Source organism: Taeniopygia guttata, chromosome 1 (genome assembly GCF_048771995.1).
Source record: "Taeniopygia guttata chromosome 1, bTaeGut7.mat, whole genome shotgun sequence".
In the NCBI taxonomy this organism is placed as follows: domain Eukaryota; kingdom Metazoa; phylum Chordata; class Aves; order Passeriformes; family Estrildidae; genus Taeniopygia; species Taeniopygia guttata.
Genome location: NC_133024.1, coordinates 8809181 through 8834038, shown reverse-complemented (window position 1 = coordinate 8834038; position 24858 = coordinate 8809181). Strand labels below are relative to the sequence as shown.

Below are 24858 nucleotides of genomic sequence, written 5' to 3'. Positions count from 1 at the left end.
ACTATTCTAAGAAGTGTTTTGCCACCTTTTTCATTTGTTTATTTAATTTTCATTACCCAGTGCTAGGGAAATACTGATAAATTTAATGAAATCAGGCTGCTACAAAAAAGCCTCTTTAAAGATAATGAAATCTGGAAAGCCCTTAACTCATTAGAACAGGACATCAGCAATCCTTTTAAATAGCTTCTTTTGGTTTAGTGTTGTAACAGATATTAGTGTTAAATTCTCACATGACAATGTCCATCTGAGGTGCCAAATCCAAACCAGCTTTGGAAATTAATGTTCAGCAGGACAGTAAGGCAACCATTCAGCTACCTTCTAAATACATACAAACTGTACAAAAGAACGCCCCAGGAATCACTGAAATGTTAATATTTTTTCTTTAAATTAAGTATTTAAGAAATTACCAGAGCAGTGCTAAGGAAAGAGAAAAGAAAGTTAAAAGAAAAGGCAGAAGAGAGAGAAAGGAGAAGTCATACAGCAACTGCTAAGATCTATGCCTCTCTAGACCTGAATATTATATTTAATTACTATGACAAAATAAATTGATAAGTTCATGTGCTTTCCTGACCACAGCTACTTTAAATGCACTCTTTTTTTGTCACTTCTACTGTCTTCTCCCAGAGTTTTATACCATGAGAAATAAACAACCCCACTGTTGTGCAGAACCTCCAGGAGCACCAACCAATTACAGTTAATTAAGCCATGTTTACCTAGACAAAACTAAAGCAGCAGCAGAACCCAAAGCACAAATGCTGTAACCTGGTGAGACACTCCCCACATGAAGCACACCATCAGAAATCAGTTCTTCAGCCTTTTAAAACGTGCCTAAGGAGAAACTGTAGACAGTATAGGGAAAATAAAGGAATATTAAGATGTTCACTGAACTGCATACGTCCCGAAAATTAATTCCACATTTGCAGTTGTTGAAATTTTTCTTTGTTTGCAAACGACAAATATATTTATCCACCACAAAGATTTTAAAGGAATAATAACAACAAACTTTAAGATCCTTTGCTTACCATATATTACTGCTGCAAAAGATAATGCAATCTGAGAACACAGCTTCTAATATGTTAAAGTGCAACAATTGCTTTTTGTTCCTGAATATTTGTTTTTGATTTTTAATGAATTCTTTGAAAGAATGAAAACCTCAACTGCAAACGTGATACTCTAAACAAACAGCAGACTTTTAGTCCACCCGACAGATATTTCCTGCTATTTAAGAAATTCTAGAAGTTCACAATTTAACTAGCAAAACCACATTTGTAAGACATTTTTTCAATATCTCAGACTAGCGTTTGCAGTTAAATCCTTTTGCTAAATAGAACAGAAATCCACAGTAAATTAACAACACTAGACTAACATTATTTGACTATAAGGGTTACATAACCTATTAGGTAATTCAAAAAACTTGGTATTATCAAGGTGTCTTTTTCTGCAGTATTAACTGGAGATCATAGGAAAAAATATCTTACAGAAACCATTAAGGTATTCATTTAGGAAACTGGCAATGGCTAGCAGATTGCCCACATGAACGTTTATTAGAAGACACCCAAACTCATGCACATTGTTAGAATGATTAATAGAGTTTGAGATTAGTAAATGTTCACACAGATAAAACATTTTTATTAACTACATTTCAGAGTTCTTTCATGACTATTAAACTCCTATAGCAATTTTATGTTCCATTTTTAAGTTGAGATGAATCAAAACATGCATTTGTAAAGCTAAAAATTAAACTGCTCTGTGAAATAAAAATCTTCAGTTATTTAATAAATGTGGTGTTCTAATGCTTAGCTACTACTGGAAGAGTCAGAAAAAGCCTCTTACTAGCTTCACTGACTTCCCATTCTCATATTCCCAAGTGTAAAGGCTCCAGCCCACCACATCAGCCAATGGCTCAGACTGTCATTTTAATTATTACAGATTTGAGGAATGCAGTACAGTGATTACAGTGGCAGCTTGGGATCCAGGGGTCCAATTACTCACTGTGCTGCAGACAGGCTGTCTGACTTCTGGTTTTACTTCTCTGTACCCTGTTTTCCCAGATGGAGTCATAATAGATGGGAACTTCAGAAAGACAATTGAGGATAAATATATTAAAGGCCGTATGTTACTCAGCAGCTCCAGCACCAGCAATGAGTAAGTAGCTAAAAAACAGGATTTTAAGTGATTCCCCATCATTATGGCTGCAGTGAAATGCTGAAGAGCACAATGAAATTAGGATCTCAAAAAAAAAAAAATTCCTAGATGCACTGGGAATTGCAGCAGAATCTTGCAGTGAACTAAGAATGAGTGGGGGTAATGAGACTCGCTGTCTCAGAATTATTTTGTTATTAAGCTCAATTTGCACACCTTTTATTTCAGCAGGAAGGATGCTTTCAGAGTGCTGGTAAAAGCACTTCAGTCTTCACTTGGCTCTTGTTGCAAAGGTTCTGAGCAGCAAAACAGCCCTGATCAACAACCCCAGCACCAAATGCACAGAGCTGCACACACGAGCAGGTACTTCAATGGTACTTAAGCACGTGCTTTAAGAGAATAAAGTGTTTAAGTGCTTTGCTTTCTGAAATCCATGCTTTATTTGTGTCAGAAATCTGTTCAGATGAATGGAGCAGCTGAGACCTCTTCACAGTTTTGATTCAGGCAGCCAAGACATTTTGAAGGTTCCCTTTGCAAATGTAATTTGGAAAAAGACAAAAAAGAAAAAAAATTTAAAAGAGAAAAAGAAAGGCAGAAATTATCAGATGGGGTGGAGAAACTCAGCAGTAAGTGGGTGAATTCTCCCACAGCTGCACTCAAAAGAACTTGTGAATCCAGAAGCCTTTTTTTTACAACTAATTCATTTAAATAAAATAAATCAGGCTCCTCTCCTACAACTAACTCTAGGGTATCAGTCTGAGAAAGCAAAAATAAGCTTCTTCCCAGGAGCTTGGCACATTACTCACTCCTCCTAGGCCTGCTGACTGACTCCAAAAGACATTTTAAACATGGGAAGGATAGCCTATCCGAGGGCACACGAGGAGCTCCAGCTGCTGCCAGGAATTCTGCAGAGGCTCTGGAGACTCCGTGCCCAGCAGAGCTGGCATTCCCCATCCCGAGCTGGGGCTGTTCCCTCCAGGCTGGCACGGAGCACAGGGCAGCACCGCTCCCTCTGTCAAACACCCCCTTGGATAATGCAGGATTAGCAGCAGCCACGGCTTCACGGCCAAGCTCTGCACGAGCACGGCGATGGAAAAGCCTTTTCCGCTGTGTTTTGTTAAGCTGTGCGCTGCCAAACCCAGCCTAGACCTGACTTTAAGTTTTAGACAACAGAAAGAGGTGTTTTCTTCACTATGGGGATGGGGCAGCAGTGGGACGGGCTGTGTAGAAGGGATCAGACCCAAAGCAGCCTAATCAAAACCTTCAGAATTATTTTAGCAGTTTCAGTAATAGGATTTTGAAACATACCAGAGCAAACCAATTCCGTAACAGATGATGAAACAGTTCAAAAGGATGTAAAATCTTCGTTTTACGAAAGCACACAAATCCTGAGTAACTGAGAAGTCTTTAAGTCACACAAAACCGACAGAAACACAGAACCAAGAGCACAGCAGGCACAAGACAGTTTTTCCTCTAAGACCTGACAGACCACTGGACTGAAATGTTAATGACCCAACAACTGCATGTGGAAGAAAAAACCCCAACTGTTCTCATGGTAGAGACTAAGTTTACTCCAGCTCTTAAGAGACCACTAAAATGTAAATGGAGATGACTCTTGTTGTTAATAGCAGCGCCAGAGGCACATAAGGGGTGGCTGTTCCTACACATTCCATTTGGGGTGTGGAAAGGGAGATTCAGTCACCTCATCTCAAATGTCCCTCCACTCCTCAGATTTCACATGGGATTCTCCAGTCCGGGAATCTGTGCCTCACTCAGCCCATGACGACAACGAGGAGCTTTGGGATAGTACGTAATATATATGAAGGGGGAGCACGATATTTCCAGCGTGTGCTGAAATGAGGTGTGGAAATGTCAAGGAGATTTCCATACCCACGCAGAGGGCTGCTTGGGGAGGTGGCGAGGCAAGGCTGCACACCCTGCCAAGGGAGACACGCAACTCAGAACACCTCAAACCCTGTGGCTAAGTTTTGCCCCGTAGAAAACCCAAATTCTGAGCACTGTTGGCTACACTCATGAGACTCATCTGATGCTGGCGCTCAACCCATCCCAGCCACATCTTCTAGATCATGGTGCACAGCTTGAAGAAGGCCATAGGCAGACATTTCTCCCTAAGTTACATGTGCCTTGTGTTTTTTTATCTTGATTCATAAAGCTACCAGTAAGGAGTGGGAAAGATACTGAAAATGAAATAAAAAGCCCTAACGAAAAGCCAAAACAACCAACTCAAACCCTACCTGAGAAATAAAAATAAACCCTCATTAAACATACTCCCAAAACGAATGAAACCCCCAAAAGAGATGAAGTATGTGGGAAGGAGGAAATGGGGAGCAGACAACTGCCATGAAAGCTGAGTGAAAGCCTTAGTAGCATCTCTCCAAGGTTTACAAATACACTTAAGCAACATACACAGCTTAATCCAAATGTGGCCTGCACGTCAAAACCTCCTGGTGGAAAGTCTGGACACGCTTCAAACAATAGCTCAGCCTACCTTAGGAAGTATTTCTTATTCTAACAAGTACGAGAACAGGGCATCACAAAAATAATCACTGCTAGACACAGATTACCCCATGCTGTATGTATGACTTATGATTCACCTGGTGTTTCACAGACATTTCAGTCAATTCCTTACCCAGACTCGTGCATATATATCTGTTCTTACAAATACTCCTGGAGGAATATTTATATTTTGTTCTCCAATAGAACTCTAAAGGACATCTTCGAGCTCAGTTGTTGATTATGATCTGCTAACACTCCAGGCATGAAGTTAGAAACACTCTCTGCCAAATCTTTGCTAATCGTAAGGAATGAGGAAGAACAGGCATTCAACTCATGAACACCACCTGTGAAGTAAGCAAGTATTTGACACCTAAACCTGTCCCATTAGTTACTGCTCAATGGTCTTCTGCTGCTGGAAACAAAAAGGGCAGAAACTAAAAGCTAATGCAGAGAAGTTACACCCCCACGGCACATCCGTTAAGGACAGGGATCCAGAAATAGCTTGTACCACTGAATCCCAACTAACGTGGAAAAGGGTGTTGATCCAAGCTCAGAAAGACAGTGAGCAGAAAGGCTTTTGGTTAATTGAGTCTCTTATTCAAGAGACCAAGAGCAAAAAACATACAAAACCTATACAAAGACTTGTTTTCAGAACAGAGGAGGACGATATACAACAGAATGGACAAAGGATGTACCTTTCCAGTGTTTGGTAAACCACTTGCCTATAAACAAGCAATTAAAAAGAAACTTGAACAGATTTCCTTTCCCTCTGACACCTACAAAACCAAATCACTGATGATGCATTTAACTCTACATCAACTCCCTAGGAATGAATTGTGATTAATATACACTGAAGAAATCAATGTCCTCTCCTGGGCAATGCTTTTGAGTTATGATCAATGCATGCAGATAATGCATTTCCACACAACTCTAACCTGCTTGTTAGAGGGATCTAAAGATACAGGCATTTACTGATAGCAGCACTAAACCACTGTATTTCTTGGAATAACTATGTTAGGTGGTTTGGCATATGTTAAGTCACTTTATGTTACTTTAACCAAGAAAGGGTTTCAGATGTCAGAGTGCAACAAAGGACTAAAAAGTAATGCAATAAAAAGTATTTTATTGACAGTAATGGCTGTGTTTAGCTTGGGATGAAGCATCTCATGGTTATGAATGAAAGCCACTTTGTAGACTTCTCAACAGAATAGATTTCAGCTAGCTGAACACAAATACACAGGAATTCCAGGCAAGGTGAAATACAGGATCACAGTCACATAGCATTCAGCAATATATAAAACTCCCATAAATCCATGTTAGAGACCCTGATGATTTGTGATCAAATCACTACGCTACAGCTAGAGGAGACACTACAGCTTCTGTTGTAAGAGGAGATTTCAGCCTATTGTGGATGATGATTACAAAGGTTGTTGTGGACATAGAAAAGGCTCATATACCTACATTTAAATGGGAAAGAAAAAAAATCTCCATTAGCAAGATGGTCTCTACTAGCTCAGTTCAAATTAATTTTTTTTTTCCTCTCCAAAACAGCAATAAATCCAAGCAAAATTCAAGATAACATGTAAGAACCAGCTTTAGTGAAACCTTGGGAGAAAGGGCTCATAACATCCTGTAAAGACAAAAGGACAAAGAGTCCTTATCATGATGCCAGAGTTAATCTAAAAACATTCACAAGATAAATACCTAAGTAAAATATTAAAAGGACTTGAAGTCATATAGATGTATACAGAGGAGATCATCTGACCATCACACATAAAGAACAGGACCTCACCTCTAGCCATGAGTCAAATGAGAACAATTAAAATACCAACTTGATTCAAAACCTGGGAAACTAACATTTACTGCCATAAAGGCATAGCAAAACTGATGGACAGTGGGTAAGGGGAAGTGTTTAACTATCCCTCACTGTAAGGACATATTCTTCTAAATAATTTCTCAAAATTTATGCCAATAATGGTGCCAGGTATTTTAAGATGATAATATGCCATCAAAAATTTGTGGAAACATTTTCTATCAGTTTTTAATGAGTTCTTCATGGAGAAAACAACTGCAATAGCAAAAAAGAAAAAAAAGCTACTTATTATTATTGCTTGTTCCATTACTGTCAAGTTAAAACAGGTGCTTATGCCAAATTAAAAAGTACAAAACAAAGTAACATAGATGTGTGACTGATTTTCTGAAGAAAGCATGACATTTCCTACATAAAAGAACATTACCCCAGAAATAAAAGACCTGTTAAAAATAAATCTATTACTCCATACTTGCACATAAGTATTAGCTAATTTGGGACCCTACTTCACAATGCCTGTGAAGCCAACAACCTCACTAAGGCTTTATGGATCCACATGCCCAAAGTGCCAGTGTTACACCAACCAACTCTCTTTGCTCATGTTTAAAATAAGGGCTGTGCTCAAGAATCTTCTGAACGCACATGGCACAAAGCTCCTACCAGGCAAGCCAGACTGAGGACCTTGTCACAGTCCAAGGAGCCCCCAGTGATCCTGCCAGGTGTTTCTGCAGTTCTCCCTGTGGTAACACAGGATCAGAAGTGGCATGAGGCAGGACAGAGAGCGGGGACTACTTTCACTGCTGAACCTCACTCAATGCCAAACAAAAGCAGAGCCACTGGTGAGATGCTTGAAGAGAAAAGCCAACCTCCAGGCAGAAGGTCCATGCTGAATTTAGAAGAGTTTATTGGTGAGCTAAAGATGTCTTTGTAAGAACCATCTCCCAAAAACAACAACAACAAAGTCAATGTCTTCAAACCCACTGAACTCTTAAAAGACGACTGAAAATTTAACTGACCCAAATATTTTAATTTTTATATTTTACTAAGATATCCTGTGAAGCTGGAATATAAATCCTATTGAACTGAACTTAGTTTGTCCATCCCTAAAATAGATTTGACATACAAACACAAACACAAGGTCAAGGTCACAGATCAGCAAGAAAGATTACAAAGAGGACTGATGTAAGAGCTGGCATTTGATCAAAGCTTCTGGATGTATCTTTTTTTTTTAGTACACTAACCAGAAATACCACTACACTTCATTTTCTTCCCATTGTACCTTACATGTTTTAAGTATTCCCTACATTTACGATCAGCTGCTCTGTCCTTATTTATTTTGATAAGAGCTATTAGGCAGCACAGCAAATTAACTAAGGAAAAGCTCTTATGTTAAATGAAAAGGAAGACACTTTTTGCCATCCTTTTCACTCTATTCAGCCATTGCTAATATACGTTAAATTACAAATCTAAAAGGAAAACCCTCTCAAACACATAGCAAAACCAGTGCTAAAGAATCAGGATCTCAGGTTTTAATTTGTAGCAGTTCAAGACACTTATCATATATAACAATTGCATATTTGGATGTGCACTTCCAAGCACAACACTTGCTTATTTATCCTAATTATCTGTGTGCACAGCATATATTTCTCAATTAACAAAAAAACCTCAAGGTCTGTGCAGAACACAATCAAACTAACCTCTTCTGTAATCAGGACAACATTTACCTCCTAGAAAGCCTCTCTAACGCTGAACGCCGAGTAAGTGAGCAGATTAAACACAGTAGCAACAGTTGAAAGACTCATTAAAACTCCGCTGCTGAAAATAGTCAGCAATGAAAGTCATTTACTGATCCATCCATCCATCCACGCACTGATACGTTCTCAAAGCTTTAAACACATGCAGGAGAGTGTTCAGCTTACAGGTCACGTCTACCACATGCACCCTTCTGATGCCCAAACACGAGGAAGAGGTGTCTTGGGTGACACACTGGCATCCAAAGCTGCACTGCTGCCACAAAGTTTAGATGCTCATTGTAATAGGCAGTAATTTAAAGAATAGTGTGGCTTGTATTCTCAATTCTTAACCCCCACTTTCAACACCAGCACTGCTCTGGTGTAAGTCTAGACATGAGTGGGAGCAATTTATATTTAGACAGAGAGATATGTCTACAACTAGGACTACCTGTGTTAATATTAAAGCTTTTACTGGTCATTTGGGGTGACCTGCATAGCTCACTAGTATGAGGGCATCTTGGACATTGCTAGTAAAACCTTCATGCCATCACATAACCTCCTGCATCGTGTTTCAGATATTTAACATCTGTTTACTGATTTCCCTCCATTTTTGTAAAGGTAGCACATTTGCAGCTCTCTACCTGTATGACTGGGTTGTCTCAGCTACTGATGAAAAAGCCTCAAATAAAAAAAAAAAGATGGAAAAAAAATTAAAAATTTGTTGCCTTTTTGAAAATATCCTTCACGAGAATTAGGTTGTAACCCTTTTACACTAATAGTATTGCCTGAGCTACTAGGGCCAGATACAAATCTCTCCTGAAGCCTGGGATGCCAGCTTCTCAGCAGTGTGGTGTAGATGCTTTTAACTCTGATAGTGATTCATCAGACCTAAAAACAGTCACTGGTTTAAGATCAAATTGATTTAAGTTGTAGACCCCAGGGCAATACAATTCTGCCCTTCCTTAGTCCCCCTTTTGTAAGCACTTTTATGGGAGAAAAGGGGAGGTTGGTTAATTTTTTTCCCCAAGTGGAATTTCTATCCTTCCTACTTTGTGAAAAGCTGATAATGCTTCTCACTGCATTGAATAGTTACAAAAGGAAAAATAAATGAAAGTAAATCAGGCAATGATTACAACAAACCAGCAGAAGTTCCTTCCACATCCACAAATCAGCGGCCTACTCTGAGAACCAAGCACGCATTAAAATGTGTATATAGGACATTTCATAACTAAAAACATTTTAGGAAACACATCAGCTTATTAGCAGTACAGCTGCCCAACATTTGAAACCCTACAGCAAATTTATTTGGTGTCACATAGCTTTTTTAAGTTTACAAGCACATGAAAAAGCCTTTGCTTTAACTGAGCTGCATTACAGTGAGTAACTGTTCATTCAGTGTCATGGCAAGTCTTCTGTCAAGCTTACACTACAAAAACCTTCTTTAATCTTCACAACCAAACCTTTGATAAAACAAGTCAGCAGCCATTGTGAGTTTGGTTTTTTTCCTTTTAAATGCAAGCTCACACTCTTTGCACACATAACCTGAAGAAGCAAGAGGTTTCTGCTTATTCTGAATTTTGGATTAAATCCCCCACTTATCGAGCAGCAGGGATGTGCAGGCTGCTGTCAGTAGCCAGTGGTGGTTTTGGCTGTGACACTATATAGAAAATATCTGCAATCCAGTTCTTATCCATCCCTCTTTGGAGAGCTGGAACAGGCATCTTTCCACACAGTGATCCAAATGTAAAGCAATTCAAGGGTGTTGTCTTTTAAAAGAGGGGTAATGACAAACAAGAGCAAACAACCAGCCAATACAGCAACAACAATAAATGTGACAGCTATCAAAAAGTACTTCTGGTCAATTTACTGGTCAACAACAGTCCACAACAATGGATTATGTTAAAGGACTGGATGGCTATCAATCCCCAATTCTGTAAAGGTACATTTTTTACTTATTTTTTATAAAAAAATATTGTTCATTATTATATTTACATGTGTGAAATGTCAAGTAAGTTTTAAAAATCTTAAAACACCATATTGATGAACAGTGTAGTGGTAAGTTCTTGAACTTTGTACTTCCTTTTTACTTATTTTCCCTGACGTAAGTACACCTATGAATTTTAATGGGCCAATAAAATAATGGCAAGGTTATGCACACATGCAGATCTGTGCATGAGGAAGGCATCAAAATGATTCAAAAAATATTAAAGTTACAGACATATGCATAGGACAGAGGAGTATCTACCATGTTAAAACTCAGTAACACATCATCAGTTTAAGCATCATGACTACTAAAAGCAAACTAGGTAATATTTAAAGTTTCAGTGTTTTTCTATCATTCAGGACACACAGCATAGGATTTCCAAGATGTGCAACATGAGTTATTCCAGTGTTCCCTTTCCTCAAGTTGTTCAACACACAGCAACCATTGCAGGTCATTTGGTTTCCCACACACTGGAAGTCTGATATTGATTCATCATCAAATAAAATTTATAACAATGAAAGGCAGTGGGAGGTAGGTGGTGAATTTCTCTCTGCAAATCTTGTCTCAGCCCTGGGGGAAATATCTCAGAATTACAGTTTTAATCTATTCACTTAATGACTACTGAAAGGATGTGGTGAGAGTGGGGGAAGCTGTCATAACAAAAAAACCCCTAAAAGTCAAGAATCTAGCAAATAAACAGGTGAAACTGCACCAAAGTAGCTCAAGCCATGTATGATGTAGTGTAAAGTCATTATCTGATAGTTATTATCTATAACCACAACTCTGTCAATTCAGCTGATCAGCTATGTATTATTTCCAGTTTACCCTGCCATAGCAGAGATTTGGACATGGCTGACAGGTCACAACCCATGTTCTTTGTGTTATATAAAACCATCTTTCCTTGATGTAACTGGAAGAGTCATTTCCCAGCTCAATGTAACATCAATAATGCCAGTGTTTTCTAAATCAATATATAGTAAGGCCTTGTCAAAAATCTGAAGGAAAGTTTCACAGACTGTCTGCATTATTACTAAAACACTTTTTTTTGTTTCTTCTCTTTTTCAGTTTATACGTAATCTTGCCGAAGAAGGACGGTTTTGCTCAAATTCTGTTGCTCAATTTCATCAGTGAGTGAGTCCAAAAGAACTCAAATGAACACATTAATGTGACTTCATTCAACAGCAGTTAAGACTTGGAGCACCTGCAGAATCTTACAGAATCATAAACAACTCCCAAATACCAAATAAATGCTGAAGCAAATCATATTGGAAAGGGAGGTACAAGCCAAAGAGGGCAACAAAGGAATACCAGAGGGGAAAACAACCCATAAAAAACCCACAACCCAAAACATTTTCTCAAAGGGACATAATGCTCTTAAAAGCATACAATTTCAAATCATTTTGTTGAGAAAAAGCCAGAAGTGCTGGTGGGCAGGTGTGCATGTCTTCAGCCTCTCAGGAAACTTAGCAGATTGTTACCTCAGCACCCTAGTTAGCAATGTGAGGAGAATGAGATCAGGACTATACAGGGATATGAAATGAATCATCTTCTGACTGGGAATTCCTAAGAGGGATAAGGACCAAAGCTTGTGTGAATGAGACAAAGTTACCACTCCGTGTCCGGGGTGAGAAAAAAATACAGGTTAATAAACTTTTCAAGTTCAGGGCAGAAACTCATACCTTTCAAATGTCAATGCAGGATCTTTGTGAATCTGGTTTTCACTCCTCCCTGCCAAAAATAAATACATTATAATCAGGATGTAGAAACTTATGGTGGAAAAGAATTATATTTCTACAGTAACAAGAAAGTAATTTTTTTAAGTATCAGCTCACAAAAGGGAGCCTGTCTTACTTCTTAACAGGGTATGAACAGATTAATATAAAGTTTTCTCCAAAAGCTGGTTATACTTGTGGTTGATCTGTGAGAGTATCAGAACTTGACAAATTAAACTGAGCTGAGCAAGCTGATAATGGTAACCTACCAGGAGAGAGTGGATAGCTCTCCTTGCCTGGTTAATACTACCCACATTGTAAAAAAAGCTGTCATCAGAAGATTACCTTTATTCTAACACTATCCATTTATTCCCACTATCCATTTACCCAACATGCCCCCCCCCAAAAAAAAAAGCCCCAAACGAACCACCAGAAACAAACCAGGAACACACAACACATCCATGGCACTGCATTCTGCTTCTCTCGAATCTTACTCATTTTCTCCTGCTCTCATCATTAACCTCATTCAATCTTCCCTCAGCTCCCCACTTCCACAACCCACACTTGTGTAGCATTAACGACACCCAAAGACCATTCCACACTACACAAAACACAGATATTATTTTAATCTTCCCCCTGAAGACACTCTGTTCATATAACCCTTTATTTCAACTTTTCAATTGTTTTTCTCTTGCTCTAGATTAAGTTGAGAATTTTTCATCTGAATTCTATGAACATTAATAACTTTCATTTCTATCCACATAACCTAACCACTTATTGTGTCCTTTTTCCTTACCCTTTTGTTTCCACAAACACTCATTTCTACTATAATACTCAGGCACCTCTCACACAGGAAATTCCATTACGCTTCTGCACTGCTCCCCAGGCGAAGATCATCTACACTCTGGAGGCTACTTCTTCCTCTCCTCCAGCAGTAAATTACCAGAGCAAAAATTAATCAAAATCCACCAAAATACCTCCTGCAAGACCACAAGCCAAAACACAGATGATATATGTTGCTTGCCCTTCCTCACAGACTTGTTTGTTCCCTTTTCCTCATCACAGTCTATATGAAGTTTAAAATAAATACATCTGCACCTGTGAGATGCTGACAAGTTCAGCTGGACAGCAATTAAATGAAGCCCTAGAGCAATCCTGGCCTCCAAAATAAGTATGTTTTCTCTTCCTCTTACAGAAGAAAAAGATGCATTTATTGGTTTTGCAGTACAACAATACGTACTGCTGTAATAACAGTTTTAACCTTTCTTTTACTACATATGATTGGAAGGGAAATAAAGAATGATATACCCCAAAAGATCAACAGAACACAAAGACTAATGATAGGAAGAAAAGGGTACAAAAGGCCTAAAATATAATGTAGAAGGGCTAAAATACGGCATCAAAGGGCTCCGCTTCTCTTGAGCTGCTACTTTTAAAAAGTCCAGTGAAAGCTCTTTCACTTCTCCAGCTGGTACAATGACAATATCCCTATCCTGATGCAATCTGCTTTCACTTCAGAGGGCACAGAGGCAAGAAAGACCAGAAAGTGAAAAAATATTGCTCCTGGGAAAGAAAAGAGACACTTATTTTCAGAGAGACCATAACTTTTTACTTACTTTTAACCCTGACCACATCAATGACAAGAATGAGGAAACTTTTGAGGAGAAAGGTGAAGGCTGAGGGAGCACCTGTCCCAGGGACTGGCTAAGCATAAACCCAGACCTCCTCCAATGAAATAAGGAAGCTTTCTGTGTCCCAGCTGCCTCCATGAAATAACCTTCCCAGCTCAAACAGTAGGCCTAATACTGTAAGTTTCCATTTTTTTGAACATAACTTCTCCATGTCAAACCAGAGTGGTTTGATTTACTGGGTCTATGTCTGAATTCTGTTTTACTGCAAATAAAATGTAATCCTTGCTTCCGAAGTCGCCTCGTATCTCTCTATTAAATCATGTAAACCAGAGCTAGCTTGTAGCAGTTTGGAAGGTGAACAGTTTCACTGACCAAGAATACCCTACCAGGATGCAAATTCCACTTGCCTTCTTTATATGCTGCCAGGTTTATGAGAGCGAGTCTGTCTGTGCTTGACATTTGGCATAATTACTATTGTAAAATGTTTTATATTCCTGTAAATTCAGACTACGACCCCCAAGTGCTTACAAACTGAGATGAGATGCAGAGATAACGAAGCAGAAAGATGTAGGGAAAAAGTAAGTATAAAAGAGGAAGAAAGTATCAATGCCAGGAAAGATTGTGAGACTGTTCAAGCTGCCTGACCAGCATGGAGTTCTAAACTGTAAAAAAATGACAAGCAGAAACAGGTTAAGGTAGGATGCTGCAAACTGTAAAACATTATAATCAATTTGCCTCACTAAAATATAAAGCCAGAGGTGAAATTCTAGGTAGCATGGTTCCTAAAACAACAGCTGTATTTCTCTACCATGTTGTAGGAAGCATTTCCACTGAACTGCAGTAAACTTTGTCACAATGCATATGGATGGAAAGCCCAAAATTTTACAGTGATTTTGACCAAAGGAACAAGAGGAAGGACTGGAAGCTCTAAAACATCTTGACTCTAATCTGTTGCTGAAAAACAGGGACGGAAAGAAGGAGAAAAACCATTAAATTACTGTGTATCCATCACCACTCAAGACCAAAAGCTTCACTTAGATGGGGGCATGTGGGGTAAGATTCCAAAACAAAAATTAACAGACTTTAAACCATTCTTGCAATTCACTTCCACACATAAAATATAAAGCATGCACTGAATGCAACTTATTTTTGCCAGCTGCTTGTTAAGACATGAATGATTCAACAACACCGAGTAACAAGCTCCTTTTTGTAATATAGCTAAAAACATCTTTCTTGTGTTTTCCACAAATTCTTGTATTTCACTTCAGTTACTTTACTTGAAGCAACTGTAAATTTTTCAAGAGCAAGCATGATCCATGTTCCTCACAAATAATAATCAAAGGAAAGCTAACAGTATTTATGCAGTCTTGCTAATGCCCATCCAGAAAACCCAGATGAATTGATAGGGATATGTACGCACAATCTTTGCCACTTCAGGTACTAAAACCTCTCTTGTTTAACATTTCTTTTTGTATAATTGGCAAATTTGATTATGATCTTAATTTTTGCATAATAAAGCTCATCCAGCCATTTTTAATTTCAAACTGGCTTGCACTCCATCATGACTAGCTCAATGCTACAAAAACCTTTGACATCACAACCTCATGTATCTTGGAGAACAGAAGAGATTTTCAGAAGCACAGGGAACTGTTGTTAAGATATTTCTTCCACTGCTGACTGTACTCTGTCAGCTGTAACTATGTGCAAGTGTCCACACTTGCAAATTACACAAAACATGTACCTGAACTACTCTCCCATGAAATTATTTTCTCTGGTAAAATGACAGTCACAGGTAGAAAAGCTGGGAAGAAGAAAATGTTTGAAATTGACCAAGCATCAGGGGCTTTTTTGATGAAACATACAACCATAATTTAAAAACTTAATAATAATACCAATAAAAAAATAATCTTAATGTACTCCACCACCAAGGTGCAGAGTATAAGCAACATCCTAAGTACAGAAAGGACTTTCACAGACTTATCCATTCACTACATGAATTTGGAACTAAAATCCCAAACTATTTTGGATTTGCATGAACTACAGAATTGAATTACATATTGCTTATACATAAACTGAGATAATTTAAAAACCCCACTCACAAGCAAGCTAACAAGTAAGAGGCATTTCAGCTACCAAAGACCTGTTTCGATCTGACATCTAAGTATTTGATGTTAGATGGCTGCTGCTATTTACAGACTGATCATAGTAATTTCACTCCTCCGTTGTTCACCAGGACCTCTCATTACATGCACTGTGTGGGTCTAAACCATGTTGGAGGCTACTGGGTACTGTCAAAATTGCAAGAAAAAAGAGATTCCATCTTGGAACAAAACAGAACATTTTAGGAACATCCATGAAAATATCCCAGCAGTGCTTTGGAATATTGCTACTCTACGCAAGAGGAACAGCGAAGACAGGAGAAGATTACGCAGCTTGCTCAGTAGCACATTAACTCCATATCCATAGCAAATAAATAAAGATTTTCTGAATTTCAGCTGAATTACATATTCTCTATACAGTTTGTGGGTGTTTTAGTTTTTGGGCATTTTTTCCCTATCAGTGAAACCAAACAACAATTGGGTACCTTAAACTTGAGGAAACAATGGTTCTTACTACTAAAGGAGTAGGAATTGCACACTACAGTAAATGCCTTTCTCTTCCAAAATAAGACAAATTACTGGTATTCCCATCACCCTCAGGTGGAGATGTATGTCAGTCAAATGCAGTAAATGGGTGGTTCCACTCTACCTGCTGAAACAATGTTCTCTCCAACAAAACATCACATCAGTACTAAACTAAAATATGAGTACTGAAGTAAACACAAATGATGGCATTATGATAAAAAATATAATTCCATCAACTTTCCCTATTTCTCAGACATCTAACATGAGGAAGCAGTCCTAATAAACTGGGCAAGAACTATTACATGGACTGGAGCTGCAAAAGCCACTGCACAGCAGCTCTTCTGATGCACTGACCACTTTCAGTCTCTTTCCTAACCGAGTAGAATAAACTCCTTTCAATCCCGAAGCAAGGGTCTCTCACGGCCAAGTATGTCTGTACACATACCTAAGCACTTCCTGCCCAAACGGGTCCATTTTTAATTCCTTGCTTTAGAAAGCTGTTAAAACCTGGCTTTTACCAGTCTAATTCAGCTGCAATAGCCTCACAGCTCAGATGGACCAGCACACAGGCTGTGCATTCATCCCTGGTTCCACCAGTGAAAAGGCAGAACTGCAGCAGTCCGTGCCAGCAGCAGGGAAAGAACTGATGCTGCAGCAGCAAGTGAATCCAGACAGACAGCTTTTTTTGTGCTGAACTGCTCAGTGGTGCCCAGCCTCTGGAATCCTGAATTATTCCAAGCCTGACTGAGCTTCCTCTGCAAGTCTCCTGAGTAACTAGAACTAAGCCTGCAAAAACGCCCTCAGTAATCAATATTAGCATTCTTTCCCAATGAGTTTGTACAAACTCAAATTCTAGCTTCAAAAGCTGGAAGTTTCCAAACTGACCAAACTCAGTCAGTAACTTGGCTCCTATACCTGCTCATCTGTAGAATTTGCAGATACCTGCCTCACTGTTCTCTTTGCCAGAGTGAGAGAAAATGGATCAAGCAGTTGCCAGTGGCTTAAGCATCCAATTCTGGGAGGAGGGGAGGCATCCCAAACCTTCTAATTGCTAATAGTCAGTGCCACCTATGGTTGATGCTGCAGAAACAAAGATCCAAAGTAAGAAAAAAAAAAAAATGGTTTTGGAACTTTTAACAAGGTTTTATAAATGGCTTCAGGAGAACAGATTAGACAAAAAACTATGAATAATTTTCACCTATTTTAGATCGTTTACCACTGCTGTACTAGGTAAGGTGCTAGTATCAAAACCAGGCCTGAATTCTTTATATGATTTTACAACAAAAATATCTTTAAAACACACAAAGTTTAAACTGCAGCTTTCTGTTTTCTTATCTTACCACATATGTCTCCTGAAGTAAAATTAATCTCATTTTTATTAACAGCTTCATTTCAACCGTTCAACCTGGCTCTGTTGCTGCAGATGCTTTGCCCAGTGGTCAGGAAAAAGATGCCAGAGAATATTTCATCACGCCTTACAAAATCCTCCCCCATCACCCCAACAAACTATCAGCAACAGCCTGTGTTTTCTGGGAAAGTTAACCAACACAATAGACACAATAATTCCCTCCAGAGGTTTTGTAGCAGTCTCAGTTCAGTACACAAGGCCATTAATTACACAACTGCCTTTAGCATTAGCAGGATTCTGCTAGTGACAGCACTGGTTGAGTTAAGGCTGCCTTCAGTATCTGCACCAAAAATCTACCTACCTGAAGTTATGTAACACCTCCATTTCCTCTCTTCTTTATTATGGTAGAGCATGGTAACAGAAAGAAAAGGGGTGGAAATGGAGAACAAGCATTTCGTAATCTCAAGCAGGGCACAGACACTTTTCAAAAACTCATCTAATCCGGAATTCACCTCTAAAATCTGCCTAAACTGATAATAACACTCAAGTACCAACTCTTACTTAAAACTTAGATTAAGTCTTTCCAGGGGAAAAGCTATGTAATACAGGTAACCAATGCTGGAACCAACTGTGTACTTCCATTATAAGCAAGGATTGTTTTTAAAATCTGATTTATTTAGTTGGGGTTGTGTTTGGCTTTGGGTTTTCTTCCTCATTTGGTGCCTTTTCCATCACCCTACCCAAAAAACAGCAGTCTACCCCAGGCCAAATTGTATTCCAAAATTCTCATCAAGATTCTAATGTCATCAGTCATGCTCAATCAGTAAAGTATGCAGCAAAAGTTTTAATTCAGCAAACATCCTTCCACTTTCCATTAAAAAAAAACCCAAACAAAAAACCCCACCAAAAACCTAGGAAAAATCACAGGCTACTCAATTAGTAGCCTGATATAATCCATGGCACTAAGAAAATCAAGACAAAATGAAAAGTAGCACATCATCAGCCCTCTTTTAACTATGATCTGAAAAGTCTACCTCATCTCTAATGATAAGCTGAGAATTGACAAAAAACAAAATGAAACAAAATCTCCACAACTCTCAGAACTGTCTCTTCTCAACACAGGAATTATAAGAAGTCCAAAGCAGTCACAGCAATCTTGACTGGTAAAATGTTTTCAAGGACTTCGATTTAATCACATGTCATTTTCTTTTCCTCTGATCATTTATTTAAAGTCATAGGTTGAATTATTTATGAACAAAAGTTAATTGCACTGAAATGCAGTATTGCCCTGTATTTATCTAACACCTTCTTCAAAACTCAACCTCCTGTCACCAACTGGTTAAAATCTACAAAAAATCACTACAGAATTTGAGATAAGAATTAACCATTTCTATAGCATTACTGAATTATCTTAAATATGGTTAAATATGATGAAGTCCCCAGATCCTCCTATCTGCTTTGTAAATTGTGCAACTGTTTTTACCAACTTTTGTTTTTTGTTACAACATGTGTTTATGTTAAAAAAAAAAAAAAAGTAATTCAGGGGAACGATAGCCTATTCACAAAATATTTGATTCTAATAAATAATTTTTGACTAATTAGCTGCAACTAAACTCATCATATTTGAGTCCAAACAGCCACATCACAGAGCCTCACAAACCGGGGTTCTTCAAAAACTTTCTTAGCTGCCAAGGGATCTCCAAGATCAATAACTTGCATGTATAAGGCTGTATTGACACTCCCTGCAAGGTGTAAAATGGAAGCTCAAAGGTACACCCATAAATACACCCCACATCTATAAAGTGTTAATCTTAAGTCAGCATGGCCTTATTACAGAAGTAACTATTACAGCACATGACTGCTGCTCAGGACATACAGTGTTTTCCAAGTCCTTCATTTCCTTAAAGGAACTCATTTACTTGTCACCTGCCAGGACAAAGAGCAGAGAGAGGATTTCACAAATACCTCTGTGGCTTGTGCGTGGTGATAACACACCAGGAAAGATAGATTTTCATTTTCTCATCAAGTTATTAGATTAGGTTTACATGCAGATTTAAATGCCCAGGAGGAGTCTGCCACCTGTCCTAAACTTAATTAGTTAGGAATGTCTGCATGACAAGAGCAGATACTTCAGATGTTTTGGAGTGACCACAAACAAACATCCAAATAATCAGCAACAAAATTTCAGTGATGCCAAGAACGAACCACTAAGCACAGCCCTCTGTGAAACAGCCTGAATTTTATTAATGGAGTGCTTCATACTTCCCACACAACTGACATCAGCTGAGCATCTGTAAAACCAAAGAATCAACTATGTAAAGTCTACAGCTGGGTTAAGGAAACAAAGAGCCCTAGATTTCCCATTAAAATAGGAATGCATATTTACACATTACTAAAGGGGGGGGGTGGTGAGTGTGTGTGATATGAAGACTCAAATCCTCTAAGACTTTTCCTCAGCTTTGTTCTTGTGCTGTTTATCACAGCAGCACATATAGATTTGCAGGTTTTTGTACCCCCCTAACCCCCTCACATACCCCTCCACCCCCCACCACATGTAGGACCATCACAGCAGATTAATAACTAGGAAAAAAACAACACCTTTTCATTTAAAGAGGCGAACACATCCATGTTCAAGTATATTTCACATTAATCATCTCGCAAAAAGCTAAACCCAAACCCCCTTAAAACATTAATTAGAATTTTATCTGTGTAGGTACGTAGCAACTACTGACACTGATGTGAGGAACTGAATAGAATACAGAGAATTCAGTTAATCATCTCCTTACGCTGCCATTGGCACATAAATTTGTCTCATTAGCAGGGGCTACTTAGTTCGCTGTAGTAAACAAAGCTGCCGATACGACAGCCTCGCACACTTCTCATTCATTCACGTATTTTTCTTTCCTTAGACTTCCAGCATGTGCCATAGAAGCGCCGAATGTTAAACATTCCTGGAGTGTCACAATATGTAATACAATAAAACAGATTACAACCATACCTTTCTTTCACAGCAGTGGTGCCAAGCACAGGTACACTGTAGCAATCAATTTGTTCTGCAGACAGTAAGGCTTTCATAGAATACTAATGCAAAATCTCTTTTCTTCCTCCTTCGACTTGACTCCCCAATGCCTGGGTCCCGACCAATACAAGGAGGAGGGCAGAATGTCTTCTGCTGAGATAACCACAACTACTAATCAAGTATACGTGTACAAGGGCACAGGATTAAACCTCCACCGGGCTTGACTCGGGCACCGAGAGCAGCTCAACACATGCACAGCAAGGTCAGAATTAAACACACACACACACGCACGCACACGCATCTACTTGAGTGAACTAATTTATCACACTTTACCACTGACGGCTTTTTACCTCAGGGGAGCAAAATTACATCCTGGTGAAATGACGAGGCTCAGACACAACAGTTTCCCACAAGAAATCGGGACTCTCGGAGAAGGAAACCGGGCTCAGAGGTGAACACTCCCCTCTGGGTTTCTCAAACTCTGCGCACACCACGCCGTGTGTTTGTGCATGTGTCCGTGTGTGTGTGCACACACCACCAGGCATTGGCTGAACCGCAACCACAGCGGCAAAGTTCAAAAACAGGCACTAACTCCCTTCCAGAGAGTTCTCTTTCTGATTATTATCTTTACCTCTTAACATAATCAATCTATCAAGTCTAATTACTCCAGAAGAAAGCATTTTATTATTGTCTAACATAGCAAATGTCAAACAAGCTGTTCGTTTACCTTGAAGTTTATTAGCATAGAAATGCAACATGAAGATGCTCTCAAAACATTGTCACTTGTATTCACAACATTTTTGAAAACCCACTTAGCAGGTTTTTATTGCCTGGCACAGTTGGATATACTGTTCTAGTTCTTAAAATAGGTAGGGCATTATCTTAACTGTATTGCCCTTGAGCTGATATAAGTAAGACTTTTTCTTTAAACATCCAATTTATATTTAACTTTTCTCTTTGGTTCTCTTCAAATAAAGACTTTTCCCACTTTCCACTCAGCTGTACATATGTGGATACATGTGTTTTCATAGAGGTTCACATATGTACCTTTCAAGGAGTAAAAAGTGAAAAACTGAAATTTCAAAGCAGAGAATTTCTTTCCCCCCTTCAAGTTCTGCCCTGTCATGCATCCTTCCTGGCATTTTCCTTCCAGTATAACCAGATGTGCATTTCACCAAAAACATCAAGATGAACCCTAGAAATTACCATCAGCGGGGGTTTTAACAACACTGCTGTTGCACATGATCTGAATGGAGAAGAAAACACTGCACAAATGCTCCCCAAAATAACGCCTGCCACTTTACCTAGGACAAATTAGCAAAATATTTTTTGAAATATCAGTGGCTTTGCAGAGCCACCAGCAAAAAAAAAAGCGGCGTTAATCAATACTGATGAGTTTGTCCTTGACACACTGACCGTGTCATCGGGCTATTGTCATGTGATATCATGTCATTTCCCCACCTGGCTCATGACCTTGTCCTTTAAATGACCCAAAGCTTCCCTCAAGTAGCAGGAGGCCCCTCCCCGCTGCCTCAGCAAGGTCGAACGGGTCAGCGTGTCCTCATCTATAATCCACCACCATTTGTCAGCAGGGAGGCTGGAGGAGGCAGGCTTGCTACAAGGGGAGAATGCCCAATTAGGCAGCTGTCACACAAAGCATAGGCTGCAAAATTATCCCCTGTCAAAAGAAAGAGCAGCTGCGGGTGCCAATTACAGCAACCTTTCAACCCTTTAGGTACTGGAAACTACACAGAAGTAAATGAAGTACAATTAGTGATAACAAATCGATGAATTAGGACAGTAAATTAGAAATTACTAGCAGGTGAGCTTAGGTCTCCCATAATATTAAGGGCACAGCACACCCCAGGCAAGGGCAGGAATATACAGATTTCACAGAGCACATCAGTTTTGTCTTATCCTTGCCTGCTTCCCTCTGTCCTTTTCTTCTCACAAGCCTCGCCTGAGCCAGATGGTGCAGGGAAGGGAAAAAAGAAGCAACCCAAAGAAGAAAGAAGTTGTAGCACCCTATCTTCCCTCTTTATCCTGGAAACTGCAATTTCCTCCTTTCTCAGGAGGTCCTCAGAGCCAGCACATCTCTTTCTAGTAAGCACACTCCATCTGACATTTACTGCACTGCAAGTTCCAGCTGAATAAGGTTTACCCTGGGAAAAAAAAAAAAACAAACCAACAAAACAGGAATAAAAACAACCAGAAAAAATAAATCCCCCAGTAAACTTCATGTCAGTTACTCTTGAAACACTTAAATCTGAGTTAAGTGCTAGACTTTTGATGACAGGAGAAGACTAATTTCTGCACATTTCAGTTCGCAGACAAATCATGCAGTGACATCTCTGAGCATATACAGAGCCCAAACTCTGCAAGCAAAGTTTCTACTCCATCATTTTTCTTTTGCATTTTTCCCCTTAGTGAACAACTCACAAGTGTTTTTCTGCCCTCACTGTTTTATTAAGCAGACAAGCTAGAAAGTTGCTGTGTGCTGGCACCAAAAGGCAGGTCCTACAGTCTACAGTAAATCCAGCTTCTCCTCTGGTGCATCAGGTCAATCCTTTTAACAGCAGAGCACTACCCGTAGATACCTGGGGCTCTGCATGCCCAAGGCAATCACAGAAGGGTGGTCACCTTACCAGCCCCTGGCATTTACAGAATAAGCAGCTTAAAAAAAAGAATAAGGAAAAGAAAAACAGGAGGATAGGATTAAAAGTATGAATAATTAAGATACAGCCACATGAAACCATGGTTGAGACAGTGGTACCAACACCTTTGTATTTAGGTGCTTTGACTCAAAGTGACAAGTAAATTTGAAGAACAAAATTCAAATGCATCTCCTCTTCCCAGACAGTTCACAGTCATTTCAAACTAAATGAAATTGCCATTCCTTGTCAATTCTCTTCTTTCATTTCTCATTCCCTAATCCCAAAATCCACCTTTAATATGGTCTTATGCCTTGCAACCACGCTGAGCACTGAGGACAGGAGTCCAGATTCCTCCCAGAGGCAGCTCTGAATAATACCTGTATTCTTGCACTATATTTCATACATGTACTCACACATGCATACATATATTAATGCTAATACATCCATCAAAATATGAGACAGAGCAGAAATTAAACCACTGATCTCCAACAAGCAATTTCCTATAGCTATCTCTTGATGTCTAGACAGTGAGTACTCCACTGTTCAATAAGAAAAAAATCTTGCTGCCATAACTCTGATAAGAGACAGGATAATAAAACACTAACTATAAATAATGTTAAAAATGCTCATTTAACAGCAGTTGCAATAATGCTCATCCTGTTTGACATTTCCTTTTGAGTAGCATATGGAAACCGTAGAGTACTGAAAGAGTTAATGTGTTTAGAATTCAGTTTCCATCATACTTGGGTGACTATCTCTTTAAATAATTTAAATCCTCTCCATCAACTACAAAGCTGTTTTGAAGCCATTTAGCTTTGTTCTTTACATGTGTTCTAATTAAGAAATGACCTTGTCATCACACACACCAGAAATCCTGGATTATTTCCTGCAGCAAAAATCTACGACGCCAAAAAAAATATAAAAGACAAAAAGAAAAAAAAATATATATACTTCTTCCTTTAGTGAGGAACTGAGGAAGTTGTTGGTTGGCTGAATGCTGAAGCAGTTTCACCGCATAATTTTTGTGTGTGTGTGTTGTTGAATGTCACAGGGCGGGTTAGCGTGACCTTGAGCTGCATCAGCAGCACAGCAAGGGTCGAGATGCCTGCAGGCGCCCTTGTACTGGATTTGCAAGACAAAAACCTTCAAACTGGCTGAAGGACATCTTAAATCTCTTCAAAGGTTTTCCCGAACTAATCTGGGCTGCTCTTAGCCGGATCTGTGCCAGTGTGAGAGGCAAAATTAAAAACAAGGTCTTTGACAGGATGTTGTCTCCTCTTAACCCTTGCCGCGCAGGCACCGAGGGAGGCTCAAACCCGCAGCGATTCTTTCGTAACCAAATTATGTAAGGCACCATTTCCTGGGAGCCTCCCCGCCGCTGGAAATGCCATTTCCCCGGCACCCCGCGGGGAAATGCTCGCCCGGTGCACGGCGGAGCTCAGCGCCTCCACAAATATCCCGGGAAAAAAAAAATACTCCCAGGTGGAAGCACCGGCACCCATCACAGCATCTTGTGCATGAGGAGATGAGGGTCAGGAATATGCAGAGGGTTGCTATGGCAGGCATCAGGCATGTTTTATGAGAAGGAATTAAAAAGTGACCACTTCTCGCCCTAACCTGTGATTTCCTTCTTCAGGAAGCCGAGCAGAGGGTATTAACATGCCACGGGACTACCAAGAGCCGG

General features: G+C 39.3%; 1 protein-coding gene across 6 annotated transcripts in view; it reads right to left on the bottom strand.

Moving 5' to 3' along the window:
* The window catches only part of NRIP1 (nuclear receptor interacting protein 1), a 94097-nt gene that overhangs the window by 11028 nt on the left and 58211 nt on the right, over positions 1-24858 (bottom strand). For 3 of the 6 annotated variants that reach the window (XM_041712234.2, XM_030262755.4, XM_030262836.4), the window contains exon 3: positions 11866-11914. The exons of the other annotated variants lie outside the window; for them this stretch is intronic. The gene's annotated coding sequence lies outside the window, so the exon portion shown is untranslated. The remainder of the gene's footprint in view (positions 1-11865; positions 11915-24858) is intronic. 6 annotated transcript variants of the gene reach the window in all.